Genomic DNA, 13,771 nt, shown 5'->3' with positions numbered 1-13,771 from the left:
TAATTCTGCATTATAATACCAAGAATATGAGCTACTGATTTCAAGCAGCCCATTATCCATTGAACAAGTCACACCAACAGACCAAGGTGTTAAGTCTTGAAAGAGGAGAATGACTCTATTACTGTTATCTTCCAAAATGGCGGTGACATTTGCCACGACGGTGCATTGTGTCTAAAGAGGCAGACTAGGGTGCCCCGGAGGTCTGAGGGTTTGTGACTCATGCTTCAAACCTTTGCGTCTACGACACAGAGAAAGGAAATCAGAGCCAGATGCCAACAGACATCCGCAAGTGAGCGCATGGCTTACACGACAGAGCCTTTGTGTGTGCGTGCGTGTGTGTGTGTGTGTATTTGTGTGCCTGTGTGTGTGTGTGTGTGTGTGTGTGTGTGTGTGTGTGTGCCTGTGTGTTTGTGTGCATGTGTGTGTGTTTGTATTTGTGTGCCTGTGTGTGCCTGTGTGTTTGTGTGCATGTGTGTGTGTGCCTGTGTGTGTGCCTGTGTGAATAACAAGTTTGTGCATGTGAATACACTTGGAAGCGTTGTTTTTACATGCGTACGAACACCCCCGACATCTTAGTCAAAGCTTTCAGGTGCAACTTGACATGTTTCTGTTTAGCGGTGGCGAGTTCAGTGTTTTGATGCTGTGTTTTCACATTAAAAGACAGCTTCACATTCTTGAAAATCCCCTTTGACAACCTAAACAAAAGATACTTAGGAATAGGCCCTTTTCCTTTTGCAGTGTTCTAAATCACTTTCTATGCAGTATAATTTAGCATGATTTTGTTTACAGTATTTTGCAACAGACATTGGCAAAGAAAGGTTAAACAGATGTAAACCCAACTGATATAAATTAGCAACATTGCAGAAAAGAGTACATATTTTATGCACCTGTGACTGGTAAAAGTACATTGATTTACTTTACAATTGATATTCAAATCTCAGAGGGGTATATATTTGTCTGTTTTGAAATTAATGAAGTGACATATCTTGCCCTTTTTCATATTCCTGTTCATTATACAAACATTCAACAGCAAGAATGCTAATTATAGCTAAACATGCATGCACTCTCACACATTTGGGTGCAAGTAAAATAATAAATGGATGACTAAAACGAGGAAAATTTCGAAAGTAAATCATCATGGCCCTATTTATGATGGAGGCTTGCCAATGACTAACGACATGCAATGTAAAGTGCATGTAAAATACCTTTAAGTGCTTTAGCTGGGAATGAGGAAAACACTTGTCCAACACTAAAATCAGCTAATGTAGATCTGGAAGAGCTATAGTCGAGAGTAACTGTGGAGTCAAATGCACACATATTCAATGCTATCCATCCTTCCATGCTACCAGAACCAGGAAGCCACAGAGCGATTCACTTGTTGGGTCAATAACGGACCGGTGTGTTCGTGACTGAGATTTCATCCAACAGATCAGGAGAATACAAGCAATCACTAAGGAGGAGCTGGGAGGCCAACCGAGGCAAGGTTTTAGAATCCAGGATGGCTTTTAGTTTCATGCGTTTTACATTTTGCACGTTCTTTGTGTTAATTCAAGTCCACTCACTTAAGATTGGACTAAAGCAAGGTAATCGAAAACGTATAGAACTAATAACACTTTTTTCTCTCAGGTCTTGGATACAAGAAAGATCTCTGTACAGCCTGATATATATGGTGAGCTGCTCTCCATCGTACACTTCAACATGGACAGAGTTCAATTCTACTTAGCACCGCGTGCCAAGATTCAAAACACTGAGGGTTTTCAGGTTAAATAGCTCGGTTATTTACAGTAATTCATCAAGTGGATGGCGGTAACCTGACGCTGATCCATCTGCGTGGAACCAGACGTACAATGAGGGTATTCAGCGGGTGACACATGGTGAATGGTTACAAATTGCTTGTCGTTGACCCGTACCACAACTGCTCTGCGGCTTCACCTTACTCTTTATTTGGACGTATAGAGACTCCCCCCAACCCATTGAAGGATGTTTGCATTCTGTTGCACATTCTTGTCTTAGACGCAGCAAACAATGGAGGTGATCAGTAACAGAAGATGGTGCTGGGTGTGGTGGGAGAAAATTAGAGCGGATTTATAGCAGGGAGTCATCGGCATATTGTTTAAACATGTAGGCTGTGAGTCACTTGGCAATTGCGTCTTATAGAAAAAAAAAGAAAGAAAGGTTCCATTTGGGTAACACATGGCAGCTTGGGAACCACGAGGCCTGAAAATAAACCCCTGCGATATTAAACACCAACTCTGTATATGTTCAGTTCTTCTCGCTTGTGTTTCGCTGCTCTGTTTATTTCAGGTGGGGGAAATGTTAAATACATATAAAAAAGAACTTTGTGTGTGAAATTCAAACAAGTAAGAAAAATCTATATTACAGTGTTAACAAAAAAGGTCTGAAAATTGAATGATACGTGGGGATAATTTGTTAATAAGCCAATGCTGGTAAATCTGATAATTTGACTCCATAAAGGTACAAGCCTGGTCTGTCTTCACTCAGTGTCCTCATGTTCAGGGCTGGACCGCTGCTCCGACATCAGCCTCTGTTTAAGTATTTCCATATTGCCAGCATGCCTTCAAGTCTTACAATTTATATTTTGACCTATACCATGGCAACTCACATACTATTAGACGCATGCAACGTTTAATATGTTCTGTCATCAGAACCCAGCTGAATAAAGTTGGATATTTTGGTGTGGTGTTTGCTCGATAGTCAGTGCATTCATAAATTATGTTAATCTAGAAAGTATCACCTTTTTAATGTGCTGCTGAGTTCTTCAGGGTTTGAAGCCACAATGTTTATTCCTAAAGTGATAATGCTTTGAAGTATTACAATCTGATGCAAGTCGATCACTATTAGGCACAAACAGAGAGAGGAGCAAGGGAGGCATATATATAACCAATAAGTGACGTGACCAATATGGCACTGATTGAGATACTCACAGTAATAAGCTCTTCACAAGAACAGCTCTTGGGCCGGTTGGTGTTAGAACAAGCGTTAGAGTGACACACAGGGGCCTGATGTTGTGAAGGGAATTAAATCCACATTTTGTTTACGAGGACATCCATCACCTTGATTCTGTGTATTCCTGGGATTTTTTTTTCCAAATATTGGCAGTGTTTCTCTCCTAGTGTCAACCTATCCCTAGCTTTACCATAACGAATTCAACTTGAAAGGAGCTTTTGAAACAACTGCAACAAAACAAAATGCAGCTGGCATGAACTCAACGCAAATGTCCTCAGACGGTTATGGATTTTTCCTGCTCACTCTGTTACAACAGGTGGCCATAAAAAAAAAAAAGTACCCACAACCTCTTCAAGAAGAATTCTGGAGATATCCAACGTGTTCCAGATTAATGTAATTTTTTAACTAACTATTCTAACTATTCTTAACCAGCCCCTGCTGGCTGGCTCCACTTCTGGTCATGGTGAGCTAAATCAGACAAACGTGTTTTAATACATCCACAGCACCTAAGCTCTTGCAGTAAACTATTTCAGGAATAGACAGAGTAATGCATTTTATGAGAGACAGTCCGACAGCACCGCACATCAGAGTGCAGTACGATGGAAGTCATTACAAAGAAGCAATTCAATCAGAGGTCGAACAAATCTGCAAATGCTATCACCAACGCAAAACTAATCTTCGTAAGTGACGCATGTACAACATACACAATATGAAACTGAGATGGGACGGTGGCGAGAGAGATTAGCAGCAATGGAGCAACACAAAATAGACAATAACATGCAAGCATACAGGAACCTGGTGCATTGTGGGTCAACCTAAAAAGAGAATTGATGCAGAATTGATTCAGTGGCAGCATTGAGTCTGATAGATGACATGAGAGGGATAAAGAGGGGAGAGAGAGAGAGAGAGAGAGAGAGAGAGAGAGAGAGAGAGAGAGAGAGAGAGAGAGAGAGAGAGAGAGAGAGACGGAAAGAGAGAGACGGAGAGAGAGAGACGGAGAGAGAGAGAGAGAGAGAGAGAGAGAGAGGGAGAGAGAGAGAGAGAGAGGGAGAGAGAGAGGTTGTTAGTAATAATTAATTTGGGAGTAGAAGTGACATTTGGAACAAAGAGTCCAGTTATAGTGTTCTCTGGAACAGACACACTGACAGAGGGCAAACACTCCTGCCCCACCGGATCAACCGCCCACGTTGGGTGGGGCCACCCCAGGGTGACTCATGGGCGCACAAAGACAAACGGACACCGATGCACACTCTCACCCACACACACACACAGACACACACACACACACACACACACACACACACACACACACACACACACACACACACACACACACACACACACACACACACACACACACACACACATACACACACCCTTGTATTAAATGCATTACTTCCTCCCATGCATGTTCGGTATGTCCACACACAAATACAAATAAACACGAACAAGAAACGCTTGTAGAAATGCATGTATTACTACACACTCGCTGCATCATACATGCTTTCTCTCACCCTCAGGATGTTCTCAAAGACACCCAGTGGTACTGGCGGATTGACCTGTCTGGCACGCCTCCCTGTTACTGATATCCTCTGTGTTTGTGTTCTCACGTGTGTTTGCGTGTGCATGTGTGTGTGTGTGTGTGTATGTGTGTACATCTGTGTGCGTCTGTGTGTCTACGAGTGTGTGTTTGTGTGTGTGCATCTGTGTGTGTCTGTATGTGTGTGTGTGTCTGTATGTGTGTGTGTGTGTGTGTGTGTGTGTGTGTGTGTGTGTGTGTGTGTGTGTGTGTGTGTGTGTGTGTGTGTGTGTGTGTGTGTGTGTGTCTGTGTCTCGGTGTGTGTGTTTTGGGTGTCTTTGTCTACTTGCCGCCTTGGCACTATGCCAAAGCATAGACTTTTATAGTTTTAGCCTTGAACTCTCCTTTGTCAGATAATTGGGTACAGCACCTTACAACAAGTCAGTCAATATTTCAGTATACCCTTATACACACTATTCAACTAGCAACAAAACAACAGTATTTATTGGGGTTTTTGTGGCAATTGTACAATTTTGTTGTCGGCCATTTCCTCTTTGGTGAGTCTTGACAGTATTGGTCATTTATATTAGGTACACAAACAAAGCTATACCGTTTATAGATACTGCATGCCGTGCTCTGTCGGAACTTCCTAGCAAGGCTTAAATGGAAATGATTAGACGGTGAATAAACATTTCTTCCTCTCTGACCGCTAATTTGATCACTTTGATGGAAACGGTCATCCCCTAGCAACACAATATTTGGCTGTAAATAGAAACTAATGTGCAAACATTGTCGGCAATTTGATCACTTGGCTTGATTATCCATAAAGCTATGCAAATTCCTGTTTCAATTGAGTTTTAGGTTAAATGATTACACTATGAGGAACTTCGTCTCAGAACCTTGATATGCAGACATCGTTATAACTGTCATTCATTGTGCACCCCCACTAGGATATTAACAGGTAATGTTGCTTGGTTTCTCTAACCACAATCCAGCACGTAACTGTTAATTATTACCTCCATTCGCCTTAAAGAGAGGCCTTTTTGTAGAAGGTGAACATATGATTACATACTGTGTAATTATGACCATAAATGAACATAATAATGGTAACCAGGGATTAGCTTGCTTTTCCAGTACAAAATGTCCCATGACACATGCAGACATCTGTGTTTATATTGCTGGTATTTCAGCTCTCATTTCAGGAAATGTAAGGGAATTCTACGCTCAGAGATCATTCAAGGAGAGCTTAGCGGCATAGAGTCAAGCACATCGACAGTGTGATATCAAACTAAAATTCAGTCTATAGGCTTCAATACACTGAATACAATATATGTGCTACAGGCCAGGGCTCAGGGGATAAAGTATTCAACCACCACACTGAAATCAACACAGGCACCAAGTCTGTGTTTACGGTTAAATAGAATGAATTGATGACTTAAACAGCAAGATTGATAACTCAGATCAGATGTAGGTGTACTGTATGATTACAACGTTACACAAAGGATGGTCTAGCCCACTCAGCAAGGAAGGAGAGGGCAGCTGTAAGCCATCAACAAACCCCCCGCCCCACACACGCACTCACACACACACACACACACACATACAAGGCTAACCGTGCCTACGCATGTTCCCACATGCACCCTGTCACAGCACATATGGACACACGTGGACAAACAAACTAAATACACACGCAGGCACAGACACACTGACATACGACATTGGCATATTTGTGCACACACACACACAGACACACACACACACAGGAAAGGGCACAGCTATAGAGACATACGGCAACAGGTGGAAATACATACAAATAAAACACACACACACACACACACACACACACAAATAAATTAGAACGCCAACAACTGTTTACAAAGCCAAACACAGGAAACCAACTAAACTCTTTTATCTGGACAGTGGTTAGGGTCAGAGCCGCTCACTGCCAACTGGCTGCTGGGTTCAGCAGCAACCGAGCCGCTGAACCAAACAACAAACAGCAATGGCCACCATGCGTCATGTAGTATTCTTTGGTTATTTCAAGGCACAGAGTAAACCTAAAATCCGGCTAAAGTTTCCTAACTCCTCCCTTGTTGTTGTTAAGTGTTTCCCTCCTGCTCTCTCCCACTTTTTTCTATTACTCTCTCTCTCACACACACTCTCTCTCTCTCTCTCTCTCTCTCTCTCTCTCTCTCTCTCTCTCTCTCTCTCTCTCTCTCTCTCTCTCTCTCTCTCTCTCTCTCACTCTGTCTGTTTGCTCTCTCTCTCTCTCTCTCTCACTCTGTCTGTTTGCTCTCTCTCTCTCTCTCTCTCTCTCTCTCTCTCTCTCTCTCTCTCTCTCTGTCTGTTGGCTCTCTCTCCCTCCTCTCTCTCTCTCTCTCTCTCTCGCTCTCTCTCTCTCTCTGTCTGTTGGCTCTCTCTCGCTCTCCCTCCCTCCCTCTCTCTCTCTCTCTCTCTCTCTCTCTCTCTCTCTCTCTCTCTCTCTCTCTCTCTCTCTCTCTCTCTCTCTCTCTCTGTCTGTTGGCTCTCTCTCTCTCCCTCCCTCTCTCTCTCTCTCTCTCTCTCTCTCTCTCTCTCTCTCTCTCTCTCTCTCTCTCTCTCTCTCTCTCGGTTCTTTTTCTTTAACTGGGTGTGGTTCTTTCAGGCCAAACTTGTGTGAATGATGCAGTACTGCAGCCCGGGCTGCGCCCACACCCTTCTTTCAACTTAAAGAGACTCTGAAGGAGGTGGAGCAAACGTGTGTCTGGAGCTCCGCTCGGGCTGGGATATGAACTGGGAGACGTCTGAGAGGGCAACATGTGTTACGCCGCCTGCGTTGTGTGTTGCGTTGCGTGAGTGCGCGTCTGACTGAGTGCATATGTGTGCATGCATTGTACGCCGCGGGTGTTTGGACCGACTTAGAGGCGCCGTACTGTAAAACGTTCTGACCTGTTGATTTATCTTCACTAAAAAGGGCCCGTGAAAGATCTGTCGGTGTGAGTATGAGAGCTATTTATATCTTTTGAATACACTGAAGAGATAGGTTCTGGCTAAGCTAATGACGTTTGCTCCATGCCCAAGGTTGTTGGACTGATTACCACATGGTTGGCCTGTACAGTGTGTTGTTAGCAACAAGCTGCGGTGGAGTGTTACTGGACGTGATATTTGTGGATATGCAGCTGACTTTTGATTATGATATGATGTTTGTTTAATGTTTCTCAGGGAAACTTTCTGTGGTATTGAAATTTGCAATGAGTTGGGTCACATTCGTTATGAGAAAATATATTATACTCAAAGACCTAAAAACGCAACATATAACTTTTATTTATATTATTCATGAAGACGTGGCGTCAGGATTAAATGTACTTAAAGAATGAAAAAGTTCACGTTCATTCGAAAGCAATGTAGGATACATTGAAGTTCCTGCGCCATCGTGCGCCTGTATCTTGACCCGATGAGTCGGTCAGAGACTTGTGTAACTTAAGTACAATCCTTTCGCAACTGTGTAATGTATTCCATGTAGAACTTAGGCTTTGGGTTATTTAAACGCTTACCAGCCTAAGCTGTGGCCAACGGTCGATGGCAGGCTGCGCTGTTGTTCATCGTAACGCAAACAAGAGATTGAATATGAAAACCATTTCTCTTTGGAGGTTTGGACAGGTTTTCGATAAGGACTTACGGTTAACCTTTTTGCTTTCTATTCATATCAGTTGCCGAATTTTAACAACACTTTGCGATCCAATTTAATCAGGCAGGACTAGGCTTCGATAATGATTAAGAATCAACAATCTATACTTTTTTCTTTGGTTTCCTGTAATTTCTGTTGGCGAATAGGCCTCATTCTCGGTTTCTGATTTATCCTCGGGTGCACACGCGCAGACTCACACACAGACACACACTCAAAAACTTGCACAGAAGTCTCAGTGTTTACTGAATTGATAATGCAGGAAATGCTTATAGTAATAATACAATCAATAATAATAATAATAATGTGAATATTTACAAGAAGATTTAAGATGCAGGCCTGGCACACAATAGATACTACAAAAAAGATCTACAATCTTTGTCTACACATTTTTTAACAATATATGGGTTGGTTAGGTCTGATGTAGAAATATCAATAGAAAAGGCTCCAGACCTGGTTGATTGAATCATACACATCACCTTGGCAATGAAAGTATATGTTCGTCTTTGGTTATCACAGTAGTTCAATACATACTAGTATATAATTGTTTTGTAAGGGTTGTTAGGGGTGTATTTGATATGATAGTTGTAGCTAATCGGGGCTAATATAAAGTATAAAACACTGTTTATCGATGCCAACACGTACCGAACGCCAGTGAATTGTGAATGATGGTCTGTTCAACATTACAATCATTCATTGTTCATGTTTAATTCGAATTATGAAATGTGCACATGTCAATGAAATGTAGAATAAATAATTGAAGGAAAGAACAATGTTGTTCAACAATATATGTTCAATAGATATATATAATTTAGACGTGTACAGATACATTCAGGAGCGAAGCTAGATAGCAAAGCAAAATGGGGATGAGCGGCTCGCCAAGGTGGCGGCATCCCATTGGTTGGAGCGCGAGCGGCGCTCTTCTCTTCGCCTTGTTTACAGGAAGGGCTTTTAACCTTATACAGATGGCCACGGTCACACAACAACATTTTTATTGCTTTTTTCCGAGGCCGTAAAGGGCTCGATTCTGCCTATACCTGCATTTACGCGTGGGAAACCGGTCTGCCACGGCCCACTAGGCTGCGCTGGGCCCAGTGAAGGCCCTCATCCTGAAGATGGATTCCCTCTGCTTGGATTCTGCTTTCTGCTGTCGCAGCAGACGTGTAAAACAAACAGAAAAGTGGGGGAAATGCAGCTAACATCAGGTTTCGCATGATTTGGGTCTGCAACTTTAAATGTTTCCCTTTGTTGAGATTCATTTTTGAATGTATATTCTGAAAACAGATCATGTAAGATACGTAGACATCCTTTTTTTATTCTCTTCTAATGATAAACCGACACAGGGAAGGTGATTTCACGTAGAATTCATATCTGGAGACATATTTTACAAAAGTGCATGTTTTGAATCTAGTAAAGAAATAGTCTATGTACAATGTCAAATATATTTATGATGGATATCGGATATTAATTAATTTCTGTTGCTAAATTACTTTCTTTATTCAATAGTAGTGGGATCATCAGGGTATTAAAAAAAGGTATTATCCGTATTGACCACCAAACGCTTTGCCATTCACTTCTGGTTTGATTCAACACTTTCTGTCTCTCACGTGGGCAATTTGGAAATCTGGGAGGGCCTGTGTTTAACTGGCTACCATGTTGAGAGCCTCTAGAGAGCAGGTCTGTAAGAGATTTAGTGGGTGAGGCAGCCCTTCTCAAGGGATCTAGCAATGGAAGCCAAACCACATCTTGATTATTCTCGGTTGGATTCTTTCTCTGCAAATGTAATCCACCCCATTGTTCAATTTACATAATGTATTGACATATATTATCTTGGTTGTTTTTGCACATTGAAGGCCTGAGTTAGTAAACCTGAGTTAATTAAGTCATTAATCCATGTCTAATTATAACATGCTGGAATTATAGGGACATATCATGCTAGACTAAACTGTATTGTAAGTATATATGCTGGAGTTAGCGCCACAAATAGAAAGGAAGTCCTTCAACAGTGTACTTTTAGGTTTTCCATTTTGTTTTTCCGACTTTTTAACCACCAAAATAACAGACATAGGACACATAATAACACAATTTTTATGCATTCTGTTTCATCACAAAGGCGAGAGGTCATGTATTCCATGTTGCTGCTACAATTAGCCCAATCTATGGTGATGGCATGCAACATGTGATACATTCCATTGACTGTCTGGCCGAAAATATTCATATTTATAGCCAACCAGACAGAGACACATCCCTTCTGAAAAGGGTTAGAGTCAGCTCTTAAAGTTATACGACGTTCATTACCTAATTTGACCCTTTCTGAGTCCTACCAACAGTTTGTATGTGTCTTCACAAGAACCTGGCACTCATCAATCTGAATAAAAATCCATATAAAAATCTTTTGATCTCATCTCCCACTTGCGTGAGAGAAATTATGAGTTCTGGGAAGGACTTCTTTGGGCCATTGTATTTGAGACTACTGAAGATCAAATCTCACTCCCTCTCTCTCTCTCTCTCTCTCTCTCTCTCTCTCTCTCTCTCGCCGTCTGTGCGGCGCTTCTGTTTTTCTCCAGCTGCAGAGATTGCCGTCTGCCCCGTACGTCATGTCTACTTCTCTGTGAGCTGCCCAACATTAGCCTTTCCTGCCCCCCCCCCCCCCCGCCCCCCTTCCCTCCCTCTTTTCCTAGTCTGTGTTTTTTCTCTCCATGCCAGACTCCCCCCCCCCCCCCTTACCCCACCTCCCCAACCCCTTTCCTGTTGGTCACACAAGACCCTGGTCGTCTCTACGCACGGCAGGCACAAAGCCAACTTTATGTGCAACATGGACTTGGGAAACCCTCCTACACGCACACACACACACACACACACACACACACATACACATACACATACACATACACATACACATACACACACACACACACACACACACACACACGCAGACACACACACACACACACACTCATACTCACAGACAGACGTACATACAGCGGGCGCTTTGTCCATGCCAAGGACTTCCCACGCATGCAGGCGGTGCTGAATGCCGTCATGTTTAGGGGGCCCAGCAGAAGCTGGCCCCTCCCTGGGTGATGATAAACACTGACAAGGCTGCGCTGGAGAGGCAGAATTACCCTTCTGAAAGGATTGTTCGTTATTAATATGTTGTTAGTCACATACAATACAAATACAAATACGGCACAATAAACATTTTCTATGTTTACGAAAGACTGGGTTAAGTGGTAATGGCACAAATGCATTCATTGGAATAAAGTTGCCTTATAAAGCCATTTTTAAAGTAAGACCCCTTGTTTAAAACATATCTTTAATTCATGAAATGCACACATTTTTTGGTTGGACGTAGACAAGGTCAGTGAGAGCAGAGAAATACGTGAAGTCTGTGACTAGGTGAATAAATAAACTTCAATTAATGCAAAACAAACTATGCACAGTGGAGGCCAGTGAAGTCCCAGGGCCATGACCAGAGAGGGCGGCTGGCTGTGGCAGCCCACAGCCGGGCAGAGAAGTGGGTCTGGAAGACAGGGATGGTCTGGGAGTGTGACTCAGACAAGCCACGCATGACTTTGATCAGAGTGTTTGCTCTACGCCTCAGACCCCAAAGCTGTCTGCTGCCAATATGGTCCTATCTGTCTGGGAATTGTAGTTATTTAAGGCGAGACGATGGGCTCCTGTTATTTGTCGTTTGTCTGCAGTGAAGACGTATATTGGCGAGATTGAAGGGGAGCAAGGTGCAATGGATGTTCTCAGAAAGTATACTCCCTGGAGATCTCGATTGTCGCTCCCCTTGCCTCTTTATATATAGCCACAGCTTTGGGTCTGAGAGCCGTGTCCGACGACTTGTCCTTAACGTTTGACTTTGAATGGGTTTTTCAATTCATAATACATTTGAAATATGTTTGTACAACATATTCTCAAATTGTGAATACAGATTTGTATATTAACACGGTGTGTCTGCTCATGCTCCAGGAGCCAGCCCCCAAACCACCCATAACGCAGTCTGCGGTCGCCATTCAGCACTCATAAACTACAAAGGACTCAGTGAAGATTACTTTTAAACGCTGCTTTTTCTGGGTTTTTTCATTCACGCCCAACTCGTTGAAATGAACGGGCAAATGAGACTCCCAACGCAAGTGGACCAAAGAAGAAAGAGAAGTGTGAGTGGAGAGCATGAGTCATGTGCTTCCTGCTGTTATGAGCGGCCCTGGTGGTCTGGAGCCTGGCCAGTCACATTTCAACTCGATTAGCCGTCTGGTAGCGGCCATGGCCGAGAGGCAGGCACAAGTAAGCGGGTTTCATAAAAGCCAACAAGGATTGTTGTTGTTGGTTGATGGTGTTGACTGGTTCTTTTTTAGTTTGACTTTCTTGTGTTTTGAAGATGCATGTGATTTATCTGCTAAAAACAAAGGTAGGGTATTGAAGGGCCTGTAGGCAGCAGTAGAGGAGTACAGATACAAGACACATGGCTTGATTTAATCTCTGTTAAACCCCTCTGTCTCCGCCGCCCTGCCCCCTCCATGTTCCTATCGACCATTTCTTATAAGAGGTCCCTGATTCCTACTGTTTCTGGGTCGGGGGGGGGGGGGGGGCATGTGTACGACAATTATAAACAGATTACAGTAGCCGCATTGAAGTGTATTTCACCAAGCTCCCATGTTTACTTTTTCACATCCTGATGCTGACATCTTTACCAACTTTAGTGTAGCTTTCAAAGTAAACAAAATCTGCTAGGCGCCATGTCCGTTCTAAATATGTCGTGACTGTGATCCTGAGCCCCGCACGCCCCATGGGGCTGAGATACAAAGCCACCGAACTGCGTCTGGCCTTTATCTCAGACTATACAGAGTACAGATTGTGGGATTGTACCCATGTGCACCAATAGGCTTCGAGGCAGGTGTGGATTGACAGTACAGAGCAAACTCTCAGATACAAATGGTGACGAAGTTAAGAAAAGCAGCCAGAGATAGCTTTAGGCAACAGCATTTCTGCAAGTCTTTATTTCATTATATACAACCGGTGTGTTTGTAAGTACAAGACACTTTGGGTTTCAATGTGTGTTTGTTTTTCCATTTGTGTATTTGTTCTTGAGCATGGGCAAACACACTTCCCTGCATGTGAAAGTGTGCTCAACCACTCCCACCAATTGAAATACCCGCTGCAAAATAATTATATTACATCTCTGGTCATATTCACCCAGATGAATAGCCACATCCCAAAGCATGATTGAATAGGTAGTAGCTATAAACAAAATTGTAATTCGAATTAACGGGAAAGCCCGCCATCTGATAATTTTTGATGGGTTATAATACGTTTAGAAAAATAGAAGACATCTGTATGAAATAATAGCATTGACAAGCAACAGAGTCTCTGTTACCCGAGCAGTTGTATATTTGCATCAATGTGCGCACATGAACAGATACGAGACCATTTGTGCTGATAAACACTGAACACAAACTCTACAATTGTCACAACCCATCATAGGCGGCGTTCCTCAAGGCTCAGTCCCTTTCTCCACCTTTCATTTCTCCTCTCCCATGGTCGTATTCTCTGTCGGCACAATGTCTCCTTACACACCCACATTGATCCCAGACAGTTATGCCTCAAAGCCATCC

General features: G+C 42.8%; 1 long non-coding RNA gene across 1 annotated transcript in view; it reads left to right on the top strand.

Moving 5' to 3' along the window:
* Positions 1–7,085: 7,085 nt before the first annotated feature.
* The window catches only part of LOC132463300 (uncharacterized), an 11,247-nt gene continuing 4,561 nt past the window's right edge, over positions 7,086–13,771 (top strand). Inside the window, exon 1 of the long non-coding RNA XR_009527000.1 lies at positions 7,086–7,461. This is a non-coding gene — a long non-coding RNA (uncharacterized LOC132463300). The remainder of the gene's footprint in view (positions 7,462–13,771) is intronic.

The sequence above is a fragment of the Gadus macrocephalus genome, chromosome 8 (assembly GCF_031168955.1).
Source record: "Gadus macrocephalus chromosome 8, ASM3116895v1".
In the NCBI taxonomy this organism is placed as follows: Eukaryota; Metazoa; Chordata; class Actinopteri; order Gadiformes; family Gadidae; genus Gadus; species Gadus macrocephalus.
Note: the sequence above shows the minus strand (reverse complement) of the source record. Positions and strands in the feature narration are given on the sequence as shown.